Raw genomic sequence first — 26430 nt, forward strand, 5'->3', positions numbered from 1 at the left:
ACATGATATAAAAAAATAGCGCTGCGCTGCCCCCTGGCGATCTTTAATAGAACGCCAGGGAGGTTAAGGGCTCGTTTCCATGTATTTCTGTGGCTCTGTGCTGCGTATCAATCCCAGCGGTGGTCGGATGGAGAATTCTATTGATCACAGTGGACAAACAGGACGCAGGAGAGGAGAAAGAGATTGAAGAGTAGACTACATGGGAGGTAAGTATGACTTGCGTATGTTTATTTTGACTTTTAATTTTCAGTTCAGGTTTTCTTTAAAGCAGGCTGTCCATGCAGAGTAGCCATCAAAGTTAACCGATGTAAAGAGATTTTGTATGGAAGAATGGTCAACAATACCTCCATCCAGAAGCTCACCAAAGGATACATGAGGCATCTAGGGGCTGTTATATTTTCTAAAGTAGGCTCAACTGAGCATTGATTTTATATCTCTGTTGGGGTGCCCAAATGTCTGTATCTGTCTAATTTTGTCTAATTTTGTTATGATGCGTACTGCATAGTATTTTCTGTTAATGCAGTAAATATAGTTTCACAGCAGAAATATTGTTGCTATACGGCAAGGAAGATTAAAAGCTCAGCCATTGATACACAAAAAAATAGAAAAACTTAAAGTGGACCCAAATTAAAAATACAAGATTTCAGAAATAAAATCTTTTTTCTAACTTATAATAATAAATAGCAGCATTTTTTCAGCTGCATGATGACAAATATAAAATATTTTACATTTATTGGAGGAACCCCTCCTTTCCTTTTATATTGCCAGGACAGAATCCGGCAGACTGGTGGAGGAGATAAAAAACAAAAACAAAACACAGGCTGCTACTGATGATGTCACAGAAGAAATGATCGCAACTTGTGTGAGATTTCACATAGACTACACCCCTGGGAGGGCAGCTGATGACAAACACACCCATGATCAAAAACCTCCTACTAAACTCAGAAGTAAACAGTGGCATAGCTATGGAGCTATGGGCCCGATGCAAGTTTTTCATTGCCCCCCCCAAGCACTCTATACGTAACAATTGATATGGCGCAACAAAACCTGCCAAGGTCATATACTTTATTAGAGGTGCAAGAAGGGGATGGGGAACAGTTTGTTAATGATTACTACTATTTAAAGCATCTATAGAAGTGAATATTACCACCACAAGACCATTAAACAGCTTATACTGTGGTTTAGGAAGGGCCCCGATGTGGTGGCTACCTCTGCAACCCCTATTGCTACGCCACTGGAAGTAATGGCTGCCACCTATATAACCCTAGTTATGAAAAGAGAAGGGTTAAAAGCATGCACTGAAATGCTCGTAGGCTTGAGGGAGTGTTTATTTATCTGTGTATGTGTCAGAGTGGTGCAACTAAATATTTTGAATTTTAAAAAACTGTTTGGTTTGGATCCGCTTTAAGAGGGGTTTCCAATCTTTTTTCATATGACTGTATCTTAGAGCAAACATAAACTGAAAAATAAAACTCCAAATAAACATACTTGACAAATACAAAACAAATAGACATACTTGCCTCCAGTGTAGTCTACTTATCAACCTCTTTCACCTCTCCTGAGTCCTGTTTGTCCACTGTGATCAATGGAATTCTCCGTCCTCCATTTTAAAAATGACGATGGCCATGTAACAGATTTCAGCCAGGCCAGCACACTGTTATACCGTAATATCGCCCACTTAAGTCGTAGGGAAAAAAAGATATTACCTTGCACATCAGTTGTCCTTTTAGCTATAACTGACAGCAACTGATATATAACTGATGGCAACTGATATATTTCAGTTCTGACAACAATTTGTCAGAAATGGAAGGAATCGTTTTTAGAAGAATAGGGTGAGCTTCTGATAGGAACTGATGGCAAGGTAAGTATGTAATATTCATTTTCAAGTACATCATGTGTTTATTTAAATAATTTTACTCGGTTCAGGTTAACTTTAAGAATTGTGTTTTAATTCCACTGATATATTACATTTGAAAAACTGAAAGTTGAAAGTTTGATGTGTTGCTCTAAATTCAAACATGCTGTCTGAGGTTGAAAAGAATTAAGAAGCTCAGCATTAAATCCAGAGCCCATACAGAAAGAAAATCTCCTGCTTAATAACTTCACTTGTTAAGCACTGAAAAGAAGCAGAAATAAATCTGGCAATGTGAAAACGTATGTCCACTGGCACAGAAGGCGTCAAAGGGGGTTGTCCAGTTGTTGTCAGGAAAATTGTAACCTAGCAACGTAGTCAGAATAAGACGGAGGCATGAATGCAAACATAGCTCTATAGAGGTGGCTGTACAAGTCCTGCCAGAGTGCTGCTCTGCAGAGGAAGCATCCCTCCTCATGGTGCTGTGAGCACAGGGCAAGGTAACACACACATCTCATTTATCATTTGCATCACTTTTGTGCTTGGTGTACTAGTGCTGTGCAGCTTGATACTAAAAGTAGTTAGAATTTGAATTCTTTTAAAGAAAACTAAGCTGATCAGGAAATTTAAGGAAGAAACATTTTTTCCTTAAAAAAATTTCTGTTTTGTAAATGTTTGAAGCACAATAGAAGATATCCACATGATATAGCTGTGAAATATACAAAGTTGTTTTTTTTTTACAATTTGCTATTACTAGGCTGATATAATATGAACTACAAACAATAAACTGGTGATCATTTTCAGGCACTACGATATTTTGGGATAAGTTGATAAAAGGCTAGATGTTTATTATTATACTAGATGTATTTTTATTATTATTTAGTATTTATATAGCGCAGTACTGTACAGACTTGTCTTGTTACTTAACTGTCCCTCCGAGGGGCTCACAATCTAAACCCTACTATAGTCATATGTCTATATGGTGTAGTGTATGTATCATAGTCTAGGGTCAATTTAGGGGAAGCCCTAATAATTAACTTATCTGTAGGTTTTTGGGCTGTGGGAGGAAACCAGAGTGCCAGGAGGAAACCCACACGGACATAGGGACAAAATACAAACTCCATGCAGATAGTGCACTGGCAGGGATTTATGGAACATATGCTTGGATTTGCATACATAGCCAAAGAAGATAAATGTATAACACAATGGGCATGATTCACAAAGCTTTTTCCCCTGTGTTCCTCTGTTTTCACCTTATCTATGTTACCTTATAAGCTCCCAAAGAGCAAAATATAATATAATTAAGGCAAGAAAATAAATATTGAAATGAAGCTAATCAGGAACAACATACTTTGAGTGATTATTTTGCTTGCAAACATGCTCAAAGCTTATTTTAACAATTAGGTGATAAATAAGTCATTTATGAGAAGTTTTGTGAATAGAGCCCACTGTGTTACAATACAGTTAAACAAGATTCACATATAACTTATCAGGGTATTGTCTTCTGCAATACAAAAATGACGGAAACAGTAAATTCGGGCGCCTGAGGCTAGTGGACAAATCGGGCGCCGCCATTCACTCCTATAATAAATATCGTTTAATGGGCGCCCGATAGGAAAAAAGGGCGCCGGTGAAAAATAACGTTTTAAAAGCGGTGCCCGGAGACTTAATGTTTTATTACTGCTTCTCATGATTACACATTATTTAATGATTTATACATTTTTAAATATTATTTTTAAACGAAAAACAGTACAATATTTTTTTTCAAACATTATTTTTAAACGAAAAACAGTACATTTTTTTACATTATTTTTAAACGAAAAAACCAACAGGGGGGTCTTAGGTTTAGGCACCAACAGGGGGGGTCTTAGGTTTAGGCACCAACAGGGGGTCTTAGGTTTAGGCACCAACAGGGGGGTCTTAGGTTTAGGCACCAACAGGGGGTCTTAGGTTTAGGCACCAAAAGGGGGGTCTTAGGTTTAGGCACCAAAAGGGGGGTCTTAGGTTTAGGCACCAACAGGGGGGTCTTAGGTTTAGGCACCAACAGGGGGGTCTTAGGTTTAGGCACCAACAGGGGGGTCTTAGGTTTAGGCATCAACAGGGGGGTCTAGGGGTTAGGGGTAGGTACAGGGAGGGTTACTTAGTAATTTTTTTTTTTTAACGTTATTATACGTTTCAGTATTTAAACGAAAGATTAACGTTTTTACAATTGCCGATTTAATGCACATTAATTAATGATTTATAACTTTAAAAAAACATTAATTTTAAACGAAATACAGTACAATACATTTTTAAACGTTATCCATGCTTATCGTTAAAAACCCGGCGCCCTTTTTTCCCAGCGCCCCTTTTTAACGTACGCAAAAATGACATGTGTTGATTTCTGACACTTTTACTACCCTGTACAAATACTAACTGGCAGATCACCACTGTGAGTATCACAATTACGCACTACGACAGTTTAACAAGTTATTTGCTTTTCTGACATAGCGTCTTTGTTTTCTCAGCCCCAGAGCGGAAAATCCATTGCAAATATAAACGTACAATTGGCAAACACAAGTTCCCGAAGACAGTTTAAGCTTTTAATACATTACTGGAATCAATGCATGTTTACACTGACAGGTTGAGAAGAGTTAATTGTACTGCTTACAAGACGCTTCCACAGACCATGTGATAGAGGAAGATTTTTGGCAATGTTTCCTAAATACGGTACTTTTCAATGGTGCACCCCACCTTCACAAGGTGTGCAGTGTCTGAGCACCACCGGACCTGTGCCACCCAGAATAATGTCATCAATATAGATTCGGGGCATTGTCTTTCCCAAAATGTTAACTTGTAGCCATAGTTCCAAATTATATTTCCACCATGTTCCTGTGATAGCAATCTCTATAGAAGACAAGACAGTGGTTCGCTAAATACAGTGCGGATGGGACTGGCTAGTAATACACATCCAATAAATGGGAAACACTGATTTTAGGGTCTACACACGAGGTACCATCTGATGGATTTAGAGGGAACATCCGTCTGTCTGAGGGAATTTAAAGTGACTCTGAAGCAACGTAAAAAAAAAAAAAAAAGTAGTGTCAGGCAATAGGAAAACCAGCCTGGGAGGGGGGTGGGGGGGAGCACCATTTTGGAGGAGAAAGCAGTCAGGACTGGGGTGGCAGCATTCGGCGGGGAGGGGGGCTCCTCAGGTCCCCGCTACCCCTCCAGTTACAAGCGCAAAGGTAATTAAAATGTATGTATGCGGTGAGCGGGGAGCTTACCTTCTTTACTTCCTCTGCTCGCCACGTCACTTACTGCAATGCCGCCCCCTGAAGTATGGAGGGTGGCATTGCATGTAATGACGCGGTGAGCGGAGGAAGTAAAGAACGTAAGTTCCCCGATCGCCACATATATACATTTTAATTACTTTAGCACATGTAACTGGAGGGGTAACAAGGATGGGGGACCCAGGTGAGAGAGGCGTCCCCCCTCCCCGCCGACTGCTGTCACCCCTGTCCTGGCTGCTTCACCTTCCAGTTCGGCGGCCCCGCTCCCTGGGTATACGTTTCCACGGACGGGTACGTATGCTCCAAACATATTAAAAAAACATAAAAACAGAGGGGGGGGGGGGAAATCCGATCTGTCACGGACCTAGTGTGGACCTAGGCTAAGAGGATCTGGATCCTATCAAGCCTTCCCACTCCTCTATCTGTCCCGTTGTTCCAGCTCTGTCGTCCCCCACCCCCTGAATTAATTTGAACTACAGGTCTAATATGTTTTCGGACTTCTGAAGTACTCAGGTCCCCACGTACTTTCAAAGACGAGCGGGTCTTTACAGCACACGTGAGTATCTGCACTTGCGTGTGTGCAGTACAAATGTACTCAGAGACACAAGTGCTTCTGAAGCTTACTTGGAAAGTGTACTGGTTAAGGGCTCTGCTTTTTACATGGGAGACTAGGATTTCAATCCTGGGAAGGGTCACTACCTATTCAGTAAGGAGTTCAAGGCAAGAGTTCTGCCACTGGGACGCCTCTTGCGCGCGTCCCAGTGTCTGCAGCGATTCAGCGCTTTGAGTCCGCCAGGAGAAAAGCGTCATACAAATGTTCGGATTATTATAATTATCACCAAGGACTCCTAAAGGTGCAAATTTTGAAAGGAGGACAGTGGGGGAATGAGGAGAAGTAGAGAAGAACACTCTGTGGAATACAGAGCCTTCACCCTTCTTCTGTGAATATCTAGGGTTTTTTGTTGTTGTTTTTTTTTACGTTTCAGGTTTGCTTTAACATTAAATAAATGTTCAAGCTTCTGAAATAATAAATTATATATACATAAAACTGAGTAAATATTTTGGACACTTTAAAGAAAACCTGAGACGAGTCAACAATAGAAAAAAAAGTTGTATACATACCTGGGGCTTCCTCCAGCCCCCTTCAAATGCATCGGTCCCTCAACGTTCTCCTCAGCCACCTGGATCATCTGTTAGGTGGCATACTGTGCCTGCCACGCCCCATTGTGCTCTTATGGCTGGGAGAACAAATGGTCCTGGAGAGCGACAGGGGAGCGCGTACGGCTGGACTACACCTGCGCTGACTGATCCTGATTTGCCAAATTACCAGGCTGCCTAACGGAGGATCGAAGGGGGAGGACGGCAAGGGACCTATTAGCCTGAAGGAGGCTGGAGGAAGCCCCAGGTAAGTATAAACTTCTCTTTTTTTTTTGACTCGTCTCAGGTACACTTTAAAGCCTACTGGATAGCTTGAAAATTATCCATACAATATTGATATATTACTAATAGTTACATTGCACATGCCTCTAGCAGTACTTGACATCATTTAATGCTCACCAGGAGATACTTGATAGATATAATATTTTATAAAGGGGTGCAGAATTTTATAATGTTAGAGGAGGCAGTGGTTCTTAAAGAGAACCTGTACTGAGTAAAAATATTTAAAATAAACACATGAGGTAACCTCAAATGAACATTGCATAGTTACCTTGCCATCAGTTCCTCTCAGAAACTCACCATTTTCTTCTGACAATAATCCCTTCCAGTTCTGACAATATTTTGTCAGACCTGAAATATATCAGTTGCTGTCAGTAAAATATGAGTTGCTGTCAGTTATAGCTGAGAGGAAAACTGATGTACCAGGTAATGTCCATGTTTCCCTATGGCTCAAGTGGGCGATGTTACAGTTTAACTGTGTGCTGACCAGAAAGCTGTTATGGGGTAATGGCTATTTTCAAAATGGACGACGGAAAATTCCCTTGATCACAGTGAACAAACAGGACGTGGGACAGGAGAAAGACACTGAGGAGTAGACTACATGGAAGGTAAGTATGACTTGTGTATGCTTATTTTGACTTTTAATTTTCAGTTCAGGTTTTCTTTAACACTGGGGATGATTCATTTTTTTCCTAGGAGTCAGTGCTGGTCGTAATGGAAAAATCTACGCTTACGGATCATTACGCGTACTTTTACGCTATTACGCAATTACAGTTACGGCGTAGGAAATTATCTACGGTACATCACTGTAATTACGCGTAAACTTACGCAGTTACGCGTAAGGATACCATAATGTAGGCGCTTACACTACGATGTTACACGCAGTGCCGTAATACCCATTAATGCGTATTTTTTGACGCATACGGACGATATGTACGCAATAGCCGTCAATGTGACAGTTATTGCGTACATATCATTCGTATGCGTCAAAACGTACGCTTATACTGAAGGGCAGGAGAAGATACTATTGGTTGCTTAGGATGTTGACTGATTGGCTACTCTTAGAAAAGGGGAGTTTTTACGTTAGTAATTACGCGTAAAATTACGCATACCTAGCAATTACGGTAGACAGTGTAATTATGATACCACTTTACCGCTTACACGTAAATAATTACGCGTAAGACCGTAAGTTACGCGTAGCGCTTACGCGTACATTTACATTGAATTACGATGCGTAATTACGCTCATGCGTAATTTCGGCCCAGCACTGCTAGGAGTTAACCAGTTCACCCCCAAGGGTTTTTACTCTAACGGACCAGAGCAATTTTCACTTGTCAGTGCTCCTCCCTTTTATTCCCTAATAACTTTATTACTACTTATCACAAGAAAATGATCTATACCTCGTTTTTTTCACCACCAATTAGGCTTTCTGTGGGTAGTACATTTTGCTAAGAATTTTTTTATTCTAAATGCATTTTAATGAGAAAAAAACAAAAAAATAGAAAAAAATCATTATTTCTCAGTTTTCAGCCATTATAGTTTTAAAATTAAACATTCTCCTGTGGATAAAACAAACACATTGTATTTGCCCAGTTGTCCCGATTATTAAACCATTTAAATTATGTCCCTATCACAATGTATGGCGACAGTATATTATTTTGAAATATAGGTGTTATTTTTCTGTTCTGTTTTTTTTTGTTCTAGCCATAATTACAAGCCCCAATGTAATAAATTAAAATTAATTTTACCCCATAAAATATAGATTAAAAAAAACTGAGTCCCTAAGGCAAGTATTTATTTATTTATTTTAAGCTGATTTTTTTTTTTACAAGTGTTTTCTTTTGGAGGGGGAGTGCTGGAAGTGGAATTTTATTAATTTTATTACTTATGTGTATGTACTTGTAAATGTATGTATTTTGTACGTGTCATATACTTTTTGGCCACAAGATGGCGCTAGTGAACACTCGTTATAGTAAGTGTTCACTTTTTTTTTTTTTTTACACTTTATTTAATTGTTACATTTCCTGTTTTTGTGAATGGACGTAGCCGCTGTTCGCGGTCACGTCCATTTACTCCAGGCACTGCGATTGGGTAGAGGACCGTTTGGTCCTCTTTCCCAATCCCTCAGCACGGGATCCTGATGGAAACGGCGGCCGTAGCGGCGCACACACGGCGGTAGCAGCGGCGGGAACGCGCGACTTATTAATACGTCATGTTGCCGTTAATAGGGTAAAGCATGATGTATTAATGCGTTAGGATGCCACTAAATGGTTAATACAAGTTTTTCCTAAGAGATAATTTTACATCTCTTGTTTAAAATAACTTTTCAGCACTGTGTGATTGGAAAAGAACAAAAAATGTAGGTAAAAACATTCAAAATTATTCTTAGTATTTTCTTGCTTGTGGCAGCTTAAAAGGCATTTTTATTGAAAGGTACGAAAATATCACCTAGCAGAAAACTAGGGAGAAAACGTTAATTGCATACAGGCCTGGGATCCTTATTTATTTGTTTCTTTGGCTTATGTATATATAATATATATAATTAAGCCAAAGAAACAAAAGAAACAAAAAAAAAAACTGTTTAACTTACCCGAGGCTTCTTGCAGCCCCCTGCAGTCATCCTGTCCTTCCACGACCCTCCAGCAGGCAGCAGTGACCCACTGAAAGATGGCTGGCCATGGCAAGTCAGAGGCTACTGCACATGCGCGACACCGAGCTGCATGCACCCTTATCAAGCTCCCGTTGCCGGGAGCATTCTGTGCATGCACATTAGCCATTTTCCCATACTGCACTTGCGCAGAATGCCAGCTTCTAGGGGGTCACCACTGTTGGCTGGAGGGTCTCGGGAGGATGGCGCCAGCACAGGATGACTGTGGTGGCAGCAAGAAGCCCCACTGTTTTTTTTTTTTAGACTTACTTTACGCCACCAGCTAACAGGAAAATACTAAAAATAATTGTGACAGTATGTTTTCACCTACTTGTTCTTCAAAAATTGCAGAGTACTGAAAAGTTTTTAAACTTTCAAACAGAAGATGAGAACATTTAGGAGAAAAAGTGAATTGAATGAGTGCCTAGGCCTTTGATCCTCAGGAGTTTGTTGTGCGAATGGCTTTCTAATTCTATGGCTCGGGACCCATGACAACAGAGTTTTACCCACAGCTATTGTTCTTTTCATCCTGTATTTTAATGCCGCTCTTAAAACAAACATATTCTTATACGTATTCCAAAATCTTTTTTGCTTGAGTGGGACAACTCATCTGTGTGCAGCAGGGTGCCCATTCCATTGAGAGGTTGGACAGATGTGTAAAGAAACAAAATATTAATTGTCTCTAGGTCACAATTTACAAAGCAGTGGTAGAACTTGACAGCTCATCCCAAGTCACTGCTCATTGCCTCACAATACAAGAAAAAAAATGTCTGCCTATTTATGAAAGTCATCGGCAGTGGACAGGTGGTCCCCCCCCCCATGGAATTGTATTTGAGCCTGTTCTCAGGCACGATATGAGACAGTATTTTGTTGCCGACTAATGCCACTGCATGTTATACGTGAATGCGGTATTACCAAATGCTACCATTAAGCAGGCTTATGGTGAGGAGGCTGAAAAAGCAGGCCTTAGGAGCAAAGCCAGGCCAGGCCAAGGCAGAGGCTGGACAAGCTCCAGCCTCTTGCTACACAGCTGCATGGGGACATGGGGTTGGGCATCTATCCTCTCTCCCTCTCCTCAGGCCTCCCCTCCTTCAGTGTCTGGCACATCTGGCTCTTATATGGCGGAGGCGAAGAAGAAGGGCCCATTAGGCTATTATGCTAAGGGATTCAGATCTGGCTGTCATAATGGGAGGAGGCTGCGTAAACCTGTATGGGGGTACATCTGGCTATTATACTATGGCGGGGCTGCCTAATACTGTATGGAGTCACATCTGGCTATTTTACTTGGGAGGGAGCTAATACTGGGGGTGCCTTTGCTACCTAAACTGGGGTGTGCACAGTTCAGGGGGGGGGGGGGGCACATTTTCGAATTTCTGTCTGTAGCACTGGAGAACCTTGTCCTGGCCCTGCTTAACCTCTAGCTGACCGAATCATGCCTATGGGCATGGCCACGGCAGTAGCCCCAGGACCGCCTACCTAACGCTGATTAGCGTAAGGTTCTGCGGACCAATTTTGCAGGAGTTCGCACACGCTAATGCGCCTGCATCCCTTCTTGCCATCAGCCTCCCAGCGGCGATCACCGCTAGGAGACTGTTTGACAGCGAAACTGCCGTCTAATTAGTCTGTACAGCGCTGCAATCCACGGCAGTGATGTACTGGGGACAGCGGCGTGACACGGCTGTCCCCCTGGGGGAGACAGAAGTGATCGGCTGTCATAGGCTGAAGCCTATGACAGCTGATCACGGGGATTGGCAGGTGGGGAGAAGGAGGGCGGGCCTAGGGAAAAAATTAACAAAAATGTTAAAATTTATTAGAAAAATAATAACAAATATTTGTAAGTAAAAAAAATAAATAAACATTGGGGGGGCCATCAGACCCCACCAACAGAAATCTCTGTTGGTGGGCAGAATCACTTGTGTGCTGACATGTGTGGCCCTGCAGTGATGCCTTAAAGATGCAGTGGCCTGGTCTTTAGGGGGGTTTAACACTGCAGTCCTCAAGTGGTTAAGAGGTTAGCATTGGACACTAGTTTAGGATTAAAGCTGGCCATACACTAGGCCGATTACCCCCCCTGGGATCGAATCTGCTGTCACATCGTTCACGCTAAACGCTAAATTTCAATCTATTTCGTCCCGAAACAGATCGATCCCGTCGATCACTCCGTGCGGGAAATTACCGTCGATGGCCCGCAGGTAGGGAGCGCGTCGCTAGCGGCGTATGATCGACGCAGGTACACATTACATGAAGCTGGCTCCCGGCATCTTCTCCGCATCACCTCCCGGCTGGCATTTTCTCCGCATCACCTTCCGCATCACGGCATCTGGCGGCATCCGTGTATAACTTCCTGTGTCACTGCAGTGACAGCGGAAGTACAAATAGAGGGCACTCTATTTGAACTTCCGCTGTCACTGGAGTGACAGAAAGTTATATGCGGATGCCGGATGTCCTGATGCGGAAGGTGATGCGGAGAAGTTGCCAGCCGGGAGCCGATGCGGAGAAGATGCCCGGGATCAGGCTTCAGGTAATGTATGTGGGGGGGGGGCAGCGGCAGCTCAGCAGATGGTGAATCGGTTTCAGGCTGAAATCGATTCACAATCTGTTTGCAGTAAAGGCAGCCATACGATCTCTCTCTGATCAGATTCGATCAGAGAGGGATCTATCTGTTGGTCGAATCTGATGGCAAATCGACCAGTGTATGGCTACCTTAAGAGCTTACACAATGCAGGTTGCTGCTCTGTGTTGCTGCATGTAAGTGCACTGCCCAAACTGTTGTAAAAAAATGTCCACATCTCTGTACAGCACTATATTGCTGCTCAGCACTCATCCATATGAGGGTCTGACTAATAATGCCACTGTTGCCACATACGGTTACTGATTTTGCTTCTACTCCAACATGTAATGCTATCCAGCTCAGAACAGTTGTCCAAGAGAATTGCATAAATTATCCTTTCTACACAGTATTTGCCAATGTTATCTACATTTGAACGCAATATAATTATGAGAAGACAAGTCACTTTAACCTATTGAAAGCAATGGGGGAAATGTGAGACAAATTATTTAAGAGACTGTCTGTAATCCTTTTGTCTTGACATTTTTTACACATTTTATTCATGTTACTTTTGTCACTGTAATTACCAATTCTGTATTTTGTACCAATACTGTATTTTGTATATTGCTGTATACCATTTTATTTATAATTTATTTATTTTAAGTATTTATATAACGCCAGCATATTATGCAGCGATGTATAGCGTATATTGTCTTCTCACTTGCAGTCCCTCAGAGGGGCTCACAATCTAATCCCTACCATAATCATATGTCTATGTATGTATCATGTAGTGCAGGTATTATTGTCTAGGGCTAATTTTTAGGGGGAAGCCAATTAACTTATCTGTATGTTTTTGGGATGTGGGAGCAAACCGGACTGCCCAGAGGAAACCCATGCAGACACAGGGAGAACGTACAAACTCCTGGGTGGGATGCAAACTGGGGACCCAGCGCTGCAAGGCGAGAGCGCTAACCACTGTGCTGCCCATTGGCTGTATTATTATGTAACCCATGTTTGTTTTTTACTTTGCACAGCACCACAGAATATGTTGGTGCTTTATAAACCAATGATAATAATAATCATAATTTAGAGCCCAACACACACTATAGCTTGCTTACTATGCGTATGAGCACGTTCTAATATCTCATACTACATGTACTGAGGTTGGCATGCCTGCATCATAAAAAGGGCTTACCGGCAAAACAAATAATACAAATATACTGCATTGAACAAGGCACACAAAGGTTTAACTACTTAACCTATGTCCTTGAAGCGATGCCTAACCTTAAAGTGGTGAAGGGTATGTGAAAGGTGGGGGTACAAGGGGTACCAAAAACCACATATCAGCCTTCTCTCAGGGGACCATGTATTGTCAGGAGGATAATCCAACAATAGGTTTGCCAGCTAAGTCAATCATAAAATTGCATAAAATAAGGTAAATGGTAAAGTTATATGCATACACCTTAATAACATGGGAATGGTTGGTGATATTAACTTACTGTTTGTGGCACATTAGTATATGTGAGGGGGGGGAAACTTTTCAAGATGGGTGGTGACCATGGCGGCCATTTTGAAGTCGGACATTTTAATTTCAATAGGAAGAGGGTCATGTGACACATCAAACTTATTGTAAATTTCATAAGAAAAACAATGGTGTGCTTGGTTTTAACGTAACGTTATTCCTTCATGAGTTATTTACAAGTTTCTGACCACTTATAACATGTGTTCAATGTGCTGCCCATTGTGTTGGATTGTTAATGCAACCATCTTCTCCCACTCTTCACACACTGATAGCAACACCGCAGGAGAAAAGCACAGGCTTCCAGTATCCGTAGTTTCAGGTGCTGCACATCTCGTACCTTCACAGCATAGACAATTGCCTTCAGATGACCCCAAAGATAAAAATCTAAGGAGGTCAGATCGGGAGACCTTGGGGGCCATTCAACTGACCCACGACGACCAATCCACTTTCCAGGAAACTGTTCATCTAGGAATGCTTGAACCTGACACCCATAATGTGGTGGTGCACCGGCTTGCTGGAAAAACTCAGATAACGTGCCAGCTTCAGTGCATAAAGAGGGAAACACATCATCATGTAGCAATTTTGCTGGACCCCAAGGTCTCCTGATCTGATCCCTAATGCTGGGGATACACGGTACGTTTCTGTACCGTGTATCGACCAGCTGATCCGGCCAGCTGATAATATTCAGCTGGCCCGATCATGCCGCTTGACCCGCGCCCGGTCGATTCCCGCCGGCGGACAATGGCAGGGAATCGAGCGGTGAAAAGGAAGCACCGGCGGGGACGAGCGGCAATCGATCCGCATGCGCGGACGAGCGGGGATGCGCCAGCATCGAGCCGCGCGCCAGCATCGAGCCGCTGGCTCGATCCGGCGCATAACACGAGCCGTGTATGCCCGGCATTAGACTTTTATCTTTGGGGTCATCTGAAGGCAATTGTCTATGCTGTGAACATACGAGATGTGCAGCAACTGAAACTACTGATACTGGAAGCCTGTGCTAGCATTTCTCCTGCGCTGTTGCTATATACTAATGTGCCACAAACAGTGTGGCTCCATAAGTTAATATCACCAACTATTCCCATTTTATTAAGGTGTATCCATATAAATGGCCCACCCTGTACATTACGCTGCCTGTTACCATAGCAATGTGCATACTGCGGTAACGCATGTGATGCTAAGGGTTATTGGACAGTGCCCCCCCCCCCCAAACTAGCAATAGTAAAATCCCTATGCGCTCTCTGTGCACCGCAACTTTAATGGCGTTTAGTGCACCCGCTTAACATATGGGAAATGCTGCAGCAAACAAATTAATAGTGTAAACTAAGTAAACCACTTAGATTTCTGTGTCAAAGAGGAAGAAACCTAAGAAGAGAGCATTCTGCATTTTCAGTCTATGAGCTAGACAGAAAACCTTATTACACGTTTTTTACTTTAGGTAGTAGCTACCTTGATAAGCCTTAAGGTACGTACACATGTCCAACTTTTTCTTCCAACTTGTCATCCGACTTGTCGTTTGAACGTCAAAAGTTGGACGTGTGTACGTGTTATCGAGTGACTGATAACAGACGGTTTGCCCGATCTGCTCAGCTGAGCCATTGGACCAATTGTCGTTCAAACGACTGTTAGGTCCGTACATGTGTACAAACAACTTCCAGTCGTTTGTCCAACTAATAGACGTTCAAACATACAGTCGTTTGATCAGTTGTTTGATCAAGCCCAATGTTCTATCCAGTCCATTGTCCATTATGAAGTTGGTTAAATGACATGTAAATTAGCATATCAGCTGCTTTGTTGGTCAGTGTGCACCTGGCGTCTGAATGACTTGTGGTTTGCACTTCAAATCGTTCAAACAACAATCAGGCATAAACAGGGTCGGTTCTCTCATGAAGCAAGGTGAAACATTTGCATTAGGCTTAGAGAATTCAGGGGCAGCATTTTTGTACTGTGTGCACCTTCCTGAGGAGGAATGAAGTTGCTGAGCAGTGTGTTTGTCACAGACTTACAGCCAGCCTGTGTGATTGTCATGTGAGTACATTAAATGAAGTAGAGTAAATTGTCAGGTGCTGTGCGATCATTCCAAATCAGGAAGGGGGGGGGGCATCCTCACAAGTTTGCCTCAGGCAGCAAAACGTCTAGAACCAGCCATGGGACGTGTGTACGTACCTTAAGAGACGCTTGATACCCTGATGAACAGACTGAGCACAGTATGCATAGTTCCACAACAGGCAGTGAAGGGTTACCTAGCAGAGGAGTCTTGTGTAACAGGCAAGGTGACTATTTCTGCTGATTACTGGATGCACCTGCTGAGTGAATGGGTAGCTTAATCATTGAACTACAGTGGCTGCTCAAATCCTTTGTAACAAAAACATTCACCTGTCTATTCATTCTTGGTTTATAAAAGAAAGATTAGGACAGGAACAAAGACTAGTAAGAACAATCTGTTGAGTTGCACTTAAGTTACTAGACAGAGTGACTGGTAAATGTAACAAGTTTAAATGGAAAGACTTGCAATAAAACAATTCAGGCACAGCTTATGTATTCACAAACATTGCTCTCTTTTTGGACACAGTCTCTGCACTAGAAAAGGGCTGAGCCCTTCACTAATCAACTCACTGCTCAACCATGGACATGCAAATGGATTGCTAAATAGTGAACTGTCTTAGGAGGACATGTAAAATCCCAGTACTCAAGAGAAGCAGTGTGGCATTGACTGCAGACTGGCTCTGTCTCCCATACACAAGACTAGAGCCAGCATTGAACATAAAGACATTTTCCTCTGAGTATCACATAGTTGGTTCCTTAGATTGTAAGCCTCTGGCACGGTCCTCCTTTCCCTAGTGTAATCTACAGGATCGTGTGCTCCTTTCCTATGACAGCCTGTTTTTGTATTACTGGGCCTACCTAACCAGCCCATATTTCATGATCACGTCTTTTGTACCGTTTGCCTTGTATAACTTTGTTCTATGTTGTATAACCTTGTTATGTCTGTCAACCTTGTATCACTGTATATTTTTATTGTCCAGCGCTGCGTAATATGTTGGCGCTTTATAGATACAATAAATAATAATAATAATAGTTGGTTGATCCTTAGATGGACTGTGATCAGATCAGTAGACACCAGTAAATCATAGGCAAGATAGTTCTGGTGTGTGTGAGTAATGTATGATCATTAATCATATCTAAGGAGCACTCTTTATGCATCCCAGAGTGTGTGTGTGAGCCCTGGGAGGTGCATTGGTTATAACTGTGATTGTTTTGGAAAGTTTAATTATGCACAATTATGAGCGACTGCTCTCTTTGGAAACGGCTCACTTTGGAAAGTATGTTTTTTCAGATTAAGAAACACCTGACTGAACCTTGATGCTGTACTAGCCAGGAAGCCCCCAAACACTTGACACTGAAAATGTATGTTGTAAGCAGGAGCTATACTCACCTAGCAATGTACACTTCTTATCAATACATACATGTGTAGCGCCCTGCCAAATCACGCAAATAGCAATATTAACCCTTTCCATTCTCACAAACTGCACACTAACAGGAAAATAGACATTTTACATACAAAACCTCTAAGACTTAATTCACATGGGCAGAAAAGCATTCAGCATCGGTTCCTGGCATTTCATTGTCACGTCGCATTTTGAGCCCCTTGGGGGGGTGGAGCCACTCGAATGCAGCCATCTTAGACGCTACCTGTAGCTTCCGTGACAAGGTGACAGAGTGCACTGCAGTGTTTAAGGGAACAATGCGAAAAGCTGTACCCACTATTTGAAAAGCGCTTTTATTCATTCTAACGGAACAGCAATTGATCACTTTAAATGTCACTTTTTTTGAAAATGTTGCATTTACCACCATACAGAGGCCTCACACAGCCCTCGGTGTTGGGAATGGAGGACATTAGTTAACAAAGCACTGCACTGCATACAGCTGAATCACCAGTTACCAAAGTTTCGCCTTAGAACCGGTCCCTTCACTAACCGATACCACTCTGCATGCAAGCAGACATTTTGGCGTCATACCTCTTGGAAGCATAGTTTAGTGACAGGTTCCAAGGAGGAAACCTTGATGACTCATGATGCGGTTTACTGCAAAATACTGCAGTGATTTAATAACTAATGTCCTACCTCTATTTCCATATTAAATCTAATTCCCTGTTTGCATGCAGTTTGTGAGTGCAAGGGGTTAATATTGATATTAGCTGATTTATATTTAGTCAGTGTTTGCCCATTGTAAAATCTCTCCTCTCCCTGAATTACATTCTGAAATGTATCACAGGTGCAACATCTTTACTACTGATAGGGTGTATCAAGGCCAAATGTTTGCTGTGTGTTCCAAAGTGAGCAGAAAAAAACACTCTCTCCAGAGTGCTTTGGAGCAGAAGGCTGCATTAGGGCCCTTTCACACCAGAGGGCTTTTTCGGCGTTTTAACGCCACGGCCGAAGTTGGCGTTTTCCTAGGTAAAAGAAAGTCCATAGACTTTCATTTTACCATTCACACTAAACGCCGCGTTTTGGAGCGTTGCATTTCAACGCTCCCAGGCGCTTTTTCTGGGCCTACCGCGGCGTTTCTCATTACAATTGATTGTAATGTATAGGCGTTAAAACGCCTTGAAAACGCCTTGAAAACGCCTGCAGCCAAAACGCAGCGTTTTAGCCTTTCACCGCTGCCTGTAGTGTGAAAGAGCCCTTACTAAATAGCCTAGGCTAAATATCACTGGGAAGGTAGCATTACAATACAGAAGTATGTATCTATAGAAGATGTTTCTGATGCTGACATCAGTATAATTAATGTAAACTGTGTATACTGAGAAATGTTTTACATTCTATTATGTGTCATTGTGGTGCCCCTATATAATATATTTACATCACTCTACGTATTTACATATGTTACACACCAGTTTATACGTGTTTCTCTACACTGTATGATTTCGTATTAGACCAATGAGTGACAGCATAATACAGAGTAAAGGTTGAGCAAGAATGAGCTTTCAAGGTAAGATACGAGTATTCAGATCCATACCAATCATTGTCTTCCACTGATCCGCTCAGTGTTTTGCACTCCAGGCAAGGTTCTATGGCAACCATGTCTGTTTCAGCGTGCTAATTTCAAGGGTATTGTTCAGTATTTTACAGGACATTGAACGGGTAGTCCCATTCACCTACAATGGCAGAGAGAGCATCTGCATAGCAACACATAACAAACTTACATACACTTTAATAATTACATGTGCCTGGAGACATCTCCATTAAGTAAAGGCTAAAGTCATAAAAAGTGTGTGTGTTTCCTGATGCTGATGATATACAGGTTGAAATGAACGTAATTAAATCTGTCACTATTTGCTATCCTATTTTCATGCTGCAAGATCACATAAACAACGCCATAAAAATTTAATTGTATATTACAAAACACAGATGAGAAATCGAACCCCTAGATAACAAGGATAAAGTCATCAAAGAGTGTGTAAGGATCCCTCCTGCAGCGTATTCTGTCCGTTGCAGTGGAGCTGCAAACGGCCAGTTCTGGCTTATCTGCTTGCATTCGGTTGTGCATTTGCAATGGGTCTCATTGTCATTTGCAATCGCTCTGCAGTTCTGGGCAGCTCAGGATGTTGTCATCATTCCACCAATTGCTCGTTGCAGCTGAGCTGCGGCCAGATAGCCCTGGATTTCCTGCATGCATGTTGTTACATAATACTGCATGTATTTCTTATGGGGGTCCTTTGCATTCACAGCCAGCTAGCAAATGGTAATCAAGCCAGCTCAGGATTGAGCGATTACCATTCAGCTGTGTGGAGATTTGCATACCTGCATCCATTGGCCGATGCCAGCATAAAAGTCTGTCTCCCATTTCATACCCCGCCCGTCATAGTGGTCAGTACCCTGATCTGCTCGGCACCTTGTTACTCTGTATAGTTCTGTTATTGTAGTTCAATGCGACCTTATTACTTGTGCTTTAGCTAGTTCTTGATAAATATATATGCAGACTTGCTAATATATATTTATCCGTTAGTTGATCCATTTGTTATTTTTCTTATTATTGTGTATTGCCTAGTTTCATGCTTGATGGACATTCACTGCATCCGCGGTGGGTCAGTGAAATCCATTATGCAGATAGCTTGGATTCTGCCATCACCACGTTGGTGACTTGTAGTATTCCTGCTACTCTAGTTTCTGGGAACATAACTATAGGCTGCAGTTGCTATTAGTTACGTTCTATCCTGTAGTCTTGCCTGTTTGGATGCTTGCTGGTGACTGTTGTTAGCCTGCTTGCTCTGCTTCTGTGAACGTGACTGTGAGCTGCGGTTGCTGCTAGTTACGCTCCAATCTATAGTCCTGTCTTGTACCTGTCTGAATGCTTGATATCGCTAAGGCAGCACAGTGCAAACTAAAGCAGCATAACATCGCACTGCGCTGCCATTGTGTTTTATTTGTAGCGCTATCGGAAGCCCAGAGCTGCAGTTGCTCTGGGCAGCCTGTGCAACCTCTTCCATTATCCAGCTTTTAGCCTTGTTGCGCTGGGGAGTCAGAAAGTGTTACCCCCTAGCATTACAGAGTGTGCGTGCTTCCTGATGCTGATGATATCCAGGTTGAAATGAAAGTAATTAAATTAGTTACTATTTGCTACAGCATTTCCATGGGTTAAGGTCACATAAACAACACCATAAGGTTTAAATGTATAATACAAAACACACATCAGAATCATACCCTCTAGATCAAGGCTTTTCAACCTGTGGTACGCGTACCACCATTGGTACTTTGCTGTTGGCCAGGTGGTACACACCAGGTTTGCCTGCCACTTTATTGCCCGCATGCCACTTGTCCTGTCCTGCCTCCACAAAGTTTGGCCCCTCCTCCCTCGCTCCTTGCTGTGCTGCTCTGCGGCATACTTCAGACCTCAGATCAGTGGGGAAGAGACAGCCAGGCAAATGGTGCACAGTAATGGTGCAGATACAGAAAGGGACATCACTGCTCACTTCCTGTATTTGAAGTATACACGCCGTCACCGTGCACCGTTTGCCTGACTGTCACTTCTCTGAGGCTGGCTTACCGATGATCTGAGGTGTGAACTATTCCACAGGGCAGCACAGCAAGGAGTGAGCAAGGGGGGAGCCGAACTTTGTGGTGAGTCACTGCCTAGCTCTCAGCTCTCTGATGGTGGGACTAGGCTACCTATATAATTATGCGGGGGGGAGCGAGCACTGTAATAACAGTGCAGGAGATTTGGGCGCAGCCGACGCCATCATTAGAGTTGGGCCGAACCTCCGATTTTAGGTTCGCGAACCGGGTTCGCGAACTTCTGCGGAAGGTTCGGTTCGCGTTAAAGTTCGCGAACCGCAATAGACTTCAATGGGGATGCGAACTTTGAAAAAAAAAATAATTATGCTGGCCACAAAAGTGATGGAAAAGATGTTTCAAGGGGTCTAACACCTGGAGGGGGGCATGGCGGAGTGGGATACACGCCAAAAGTCCCCGGGAAAAATCTGGATTTGACGAAAAGCAGCGTTTTAAGGGCAGAAATCACATTGAATGCTAAATGACAGGCCTAAAGTGCTTTAAAACATCTTGCATGTGTATACATCAATCAGGTAGTGTAATTAAGGTACTGCTTCACACTGACACACCAAACTCCACTGAACAGAACAGGTATGCAGTGGCGGGTTCACTAAACAGGTATACAGTGGCGGGTCCACTGAACAGAACAGGTATGCAGTGGCGGGTTCACTGAACAGGTATGCAGTGGCAGGATCACTGAACAGGTATGCAGTGGTGGTGGGTGGGTTCACAGAACAAGTATGCAGTGGCAGGATCACTGAACAGGTATGCAGTGGTGGGTGGGTTCACAGAACAGGTATGCAGTGGCAGCAGGATCACTGAACAGGTATGCAGTGGTGGGTGGGTTCACAGAACAGGTATGCAGTGGTGGGTTCACAGAACAGGTATGCAGTGGCAGGATCACTGAACAGGTATGCAGTGGTGGTGGGTGGGTTCACAGAACAAGTATGCAGTGGCAGGATCACTGAACAGGTATGCAGTGGTGGGTGGGTTCACAGAACAGGTATGCAGTGGCAGCAGGATCACTGAACAGGTATGCAGTGGTGGGTGGGTTCACAGAACAGGTATGCAGTGGCAGGATCACTGAACAGGTATGCAGTGGTGGTGGGTGGGTTCACAGAACAGGTATGCAGTGGCAGGATCACTGAACAGGTATGCAGTGGCAGGATCACAGTACAGGTATGCAGTGGGCTGAGGGCTCACTGAACAGAACAGGTATGCAGCCAGGAAGAAGTTAAGCCTAACTAATCTTTCCCTATATGAGAGACTGCAGCAGCTCGCCCTACTCTCACTAATGCAGGCACACGAGTGGCCGTAATGGCCGCCGCTGCCTGCCTTATATAAGGGGGGTGGGGCTCCAGGGGCTAGTGTAGCCTAATTGGCTACACTGGGCCTGCTGACTGTGATGTAGAGGGTCAAAGTTGACCCTCAGGTGCATTATGGGGCGAACCGAACTTCTTCCGCAAAACGTTCGCGTGCGGTACCCGCACGCGAACCACCTAAGTTCGCGCGAACCACGTTCGCCGGCGAACCGTTCGGCCCAACTCTAGCCATCATAGGCCGAAATAGGAATTACGGCTATAGCGGCGCATAGTCAGTAACTTCGGCGCCATCAGAAGACAGTGCTGAAGTTGCTTTTAAAAGAATGCAATTCGGCTTCCAGCAATTGCCGTATATCAGCTGTATCATGCGCCCAATCTCCCGGCGGGCAGTTCATATGATGCGGGGGAGGGGAAAGAGAGGAACTTGCAAGGCTACCTATATTGGCAATCTACCTACAGATTGCCAATACTGACAATATGTAGGCTTGCAATCTAATTGTAGTCGTTTTCCCCACCAATGCCTCCTACTATTCCCCTCCCATATGACCTCTTTTCTTAAAGTGTACCTGTAAAAAAAAAAGTGCCCCGAGGTTTACTTACCTCAGGGAAGGGGAGGCCTTTGTATCCTAAAGAGATTTCCCCCTTCCTCCACAGTAGAAGGGATCCAGCTCTGGGAGCCCCAAAGTTCTCCTTGTCGGGGTGTGCGCATACGCAGTAGTATTTGTTTTCCTTGACTGCAGTGCTTGAGTTTAGGTCTTCTTTGAAGAGGTTCTGTGGGATTCTAAAAATCAATCAAACAAGCAGACACTTATCTGGGGCTTCTATCGGCCCCCTGCAGCTGTAATGTCCCGTGCCGTTCTCCTACGATGCTCCTTTTCCCGCCGCCGGTCCCGGTTTAATATTCATCTAAACAGACGAATAATGTTAGCTCCTGCTCGCGTCATCGGGAGCTTACTGCACAACCGCAGTGTAATAACTCGTATGATTACACTGGGACCGACAGCGGGGAACGGAACATCGGAAGAGGACGGCGTGGGACATTACCGCTGTAGGGGAGCGATAGAAGCCCCAGGTAAGTGTCAGCTTGTTTGATTCTTAGGCTGCAAAAGAACTCCTTTTAAGTGAGAAGAATATGGTGGCTGCTATATTAATTTCATTTTAAACTATATAAGTTGACTGGCAGCCCTGCTGATCTATGTCTCTGCAGAAGTGTCTGAATCACACCAGAAACAAGCATGCAGCTAACCTTGTCAGATCTGATAATAATGTCAGAAACACCTGATCTGCATGTGCTTGTTCAGGAGCTGTGGCTAAAAGTATTAGAGGCAGAGGATCAGCATGATAACCAGGTAACTGGCATTGGCATTGGAAATAAATATGGCAGCCTCAATATGCCGCTCACTTAAATTCTCCTTCAACTACTCACTTTTTTCACTGTAGTGGTCCTTTAAACAGTTGAAATTTGAGAGTTGGAAAATGACAGTTTAAATAAGACAGTTAGAAAAGGGCAGTTGAAATTTGGCAGTTGAAAAATGACATTTGGAAAATAACAGTTGGAAAATGGCAAATGGCAGTTAAAAAAATGGCAGTTGGAAAATGGCAGTTGAAAAATGGCAGTTGGAAAATGACAGTTGGAAAATGGCAGTTAAAATTTGACAGTTGGAAAATGGCAGTTGGAAAATGAAAGTTGGAAAATGGCAGTTGGAAAATGACAGTTGGAAAATGGTAGTTAAAAGTTGAACTGACATTTTTCAACTGCCATTTTTCAACTGCCATTTTCCAACTGTTGTTTTTTAACTGCCATTTTCCAACTGTCAAATTTTAACTGCCATTTTTTAACTGTCACATTTTAACTGCCATTTTTCAACTGCCATTTTCCAACTGTCAAATTTTAACTGCCATTTTCCAACTGTCAAATTTTAACTGCCATTTTCCAACTGTCAAATTTTAACTGCCATTTTTCAACTGTCAAATTTTAACTGCCATTTTTAACTGTCAAATTTTAACTGCCATTTTTCAACTGTCAAATTTTAACTGCCATTTTTCAACTGTCAAATTTTAACTGCCATTTTTAACTGTCAAATTTTAACTGCCATTTTTCAACTGTCAAATTTTAACTGCCATTTTTCAACTGTCATTTTTCAACTGCCATTTTCCAACTGTCATTTTTCAACTGCTTTTTTCCAACTGCCATTTTCCAACTGTCAAATTTTAACTGCCATTTTCCACCTGTCATTTTCCAACTATCATTTTCCAACTGCCATTTTCTAACTGTCATTTTACAACAGCCACATTTTAACTGTTTTCCAACTGTCATTTTTAAACTGCCATTTTCTAACTGTCATTTTCCAACAGCCAAATTTCAACTGTTTTTTGACTGCCATTATTTTCCAACTGTCATTTTTTTAACTTCCATTTTTCGACTATCCTTTTCCAATTGTTTCCTTCTTCCTTTCCTATTTTATTTATTTCGCAAACACAAGCCTTGAGAGCCTCAGTGTTGAATGTTGATTTGCCACCTCATTTTGTGTTTTGGGGGCTAGATTTGCATCACGATTTGCATAATTTAAAACTGGCTATCTCTAACAGTGACAGGTGTCAGATATGGTGGCTGGATAGTGCAATGGTTAAGGGATCTGCCTCTGACGTAGGAGACCTGGGTTCAAATCTTGGCTCTTGCTATTCAGTAAGCCAGCATCTATTCCATAAGGAGTTCTTTGGGCAAGACTCCCTAACACTGCTGCGGCCTACTGAGTGCGCTCTAGTGGCTGCCTCGCAAGCACTTTGAGACAGGAGAAAAGCACTATACAAAAAAAGGAATTATTATATGGATAACTGTAGAGAGGGAGTGGAGAAAAAAGCCTATGTTGGCTTTTTATCTTCTTATCTTGCTCCCAGTCTAATGACCAATTTATTGTCTTCAACTTTCATAGTGGTTCTCTTTCCAGGCTAGCAGCACTTTTAGCCACCTTTGAAACGTGTCCACACATTCTCTTACCTTAGTGTTTGGCGATGGTGTTCCTCCACGATGGTGACCCTCTTTTTCTTGGGCCACTTCAAATGTATTTATTTATTGTGCATTATGGTGATTTATTGTTGCGGAGTTATTTTTCAGATTAACTTGCACAGTTTTTTTCTTGATAAAGAGGTACTTTGTTGCTTTGGAATTTTGGATTATCTTAATTACAGATCTTTCTGTACCAAATTTTTGGAGTGCCAACCATTTACTTCTCTTTACAAAAATGTATGGCACGTGTTTTGCTCTGCATGGCAGTATTAATTGCAATGAGGCAGCAGTGTGTTGGCACAGAGATGCATGCTGCAGTTTATTGTCAGAACACAGCACAGCACATGAGAGTCTGCAACACATTACGGAAATAAGCTCAGCAATGCAGCAGTACATCCTGACCTTCACGGTTGTTTTCAAATTACCATTTTAAAGGACCACTATAGTGAAAAAGTAAGCAGTTAAAATCTTTCAGAACCAACATGTTTTTGACTAGTCGAGTTCCTCATTGGGGATACAAAGGGTTTTCTTTGTTTTTTAAAATAATTTCCTAAATGGCAGTTGCTAAGTCTAACTGTCAAAATAGGACAAGCCAGCGTCCCTACTCACACACTATTTTGGCAGTCAGACTTAACAATGGCCGTTCAGCAAATGCTTTTGAAAACAAAGGGAAACCCTGAGACTCCATCATGAGGAGATGGACTAGTCCAAAACCTGTTGGTTCTGTCAGCTTTTGAAGCGGACCTAAACTGAGAGCTTCCTCTCTGCTCTAAGGAGATAAGCAACAGCATCATAACTTTAAAGAAAAACATTTCTTTGTTACAACTTACAGGAATCTTACAAAAACCCTGCAGTGTTTACTTTCCGGTGTCCTAGGAACACAAAAGGGTTAACCTCCTGTGTTTACATATTAGCCCAAACTATGACATAGAGTGGCACATCTGACAACCCTAATTTACACTTGCTGTTTACTTGTTGATAAGGCCTAATTAGACAGGCTAATCTCTCTAGACCAGGGCTTTGCACCTGTGGTACGCTTGCCACCGGTGGTACTTTGCTGTTGGCCAGGTGGTACACACCAGATTTGCCTGCCACTTTTTTGTCCACCTGCCACTTGTCCTGGTCCTGTCCTGCCTCCACAAAGTTTGGCTCCCCCTCCCTCGCTCCTTGCTGTGCTTCTCTGCAGCATACTTCAGGCCTCAGATTAGTGTGGAGGAGACAGCCAGGCCAACGGTGCACAGTGATGGCGCAGATACAGAAAGTGACATCACTGCTCATTTGAAGTATACACACTGTCACTGTGCACCGCTTGCCTGGCTGTCTCTTCTCTGCGGCTGGCTTACCAATGATCTGAGGTGTAACTATTCTGCAGGGCAGAACAGCAAGTAGTGAGCAAGGGGGGAGCCGAACTTTGTGGTGAGTCACTGCCTAGCTCTCAGGTGGTGGGGCCAGGCTACCTATAATTAAGCGCATGGGGGGGGGGGGGGGACGACTTGTATGGCTACCTATATTGGCAATCTACCTCTAGATTGCCAATACTGACAATAAGTAGGCTTGCAATCTAATTGTAGTTTTTTCTCCACCAATGCCTCCTACTTTTCCCCTCTCAAATGCCTTTTTTTCCTAAAGTGTACCTTGTAAGAAAAAAGTGCCTCGGGGGTACTTACCTCAGGGAAGGGGAGGCCTTTGTATCCTAAAGAGGTTTCCCCCCTTCCTCCACAGTAGATGGGATCCAGTGCTGGGAGCCCCATAGTTCTCCTCATCGGTGTGCGCA

At 42.9% G+C, this 26430-nt stretch overlaps 1 protein-coding gene across 2 annotated transcripts in view; it reads left to right on the plus strand.

Annotated features, from left to right (window-relative positions):
* The first annotated feature begins 2251 nt into the window (after nt 1–2251).
* TBATA (thymus, brain and testes associated) overlaps nt 2252–26430 on the plus strand; it is a 50571-nt gene continuing 26392 nt past the window's right edge. For both annotated transcript variants that reach the window (XM_068257533.1, XM_068257534.1), the window contains exon 1: nt 2252–2352. The gene's annotated coding sequence lies outside the window, so the exon portion shown is untranslated. The remainder of the gene's footprint in view (nt 2353–26430) is intronic.

This window comes from Hyperolius riggenbachi, chromosome 10, assembly GCF_040937935.1.
Source record: "Hyperolius riggenbachi isolate aHypRig1 chromosome 10, aHypRig1.pri, whole genome shotgun sequence".
NCBI lineage: Eukaryota > Metazoa > Chordata > Amphibia > Anura > Hyperoliidae > Hyperolius > Hyperolius riggenbachi.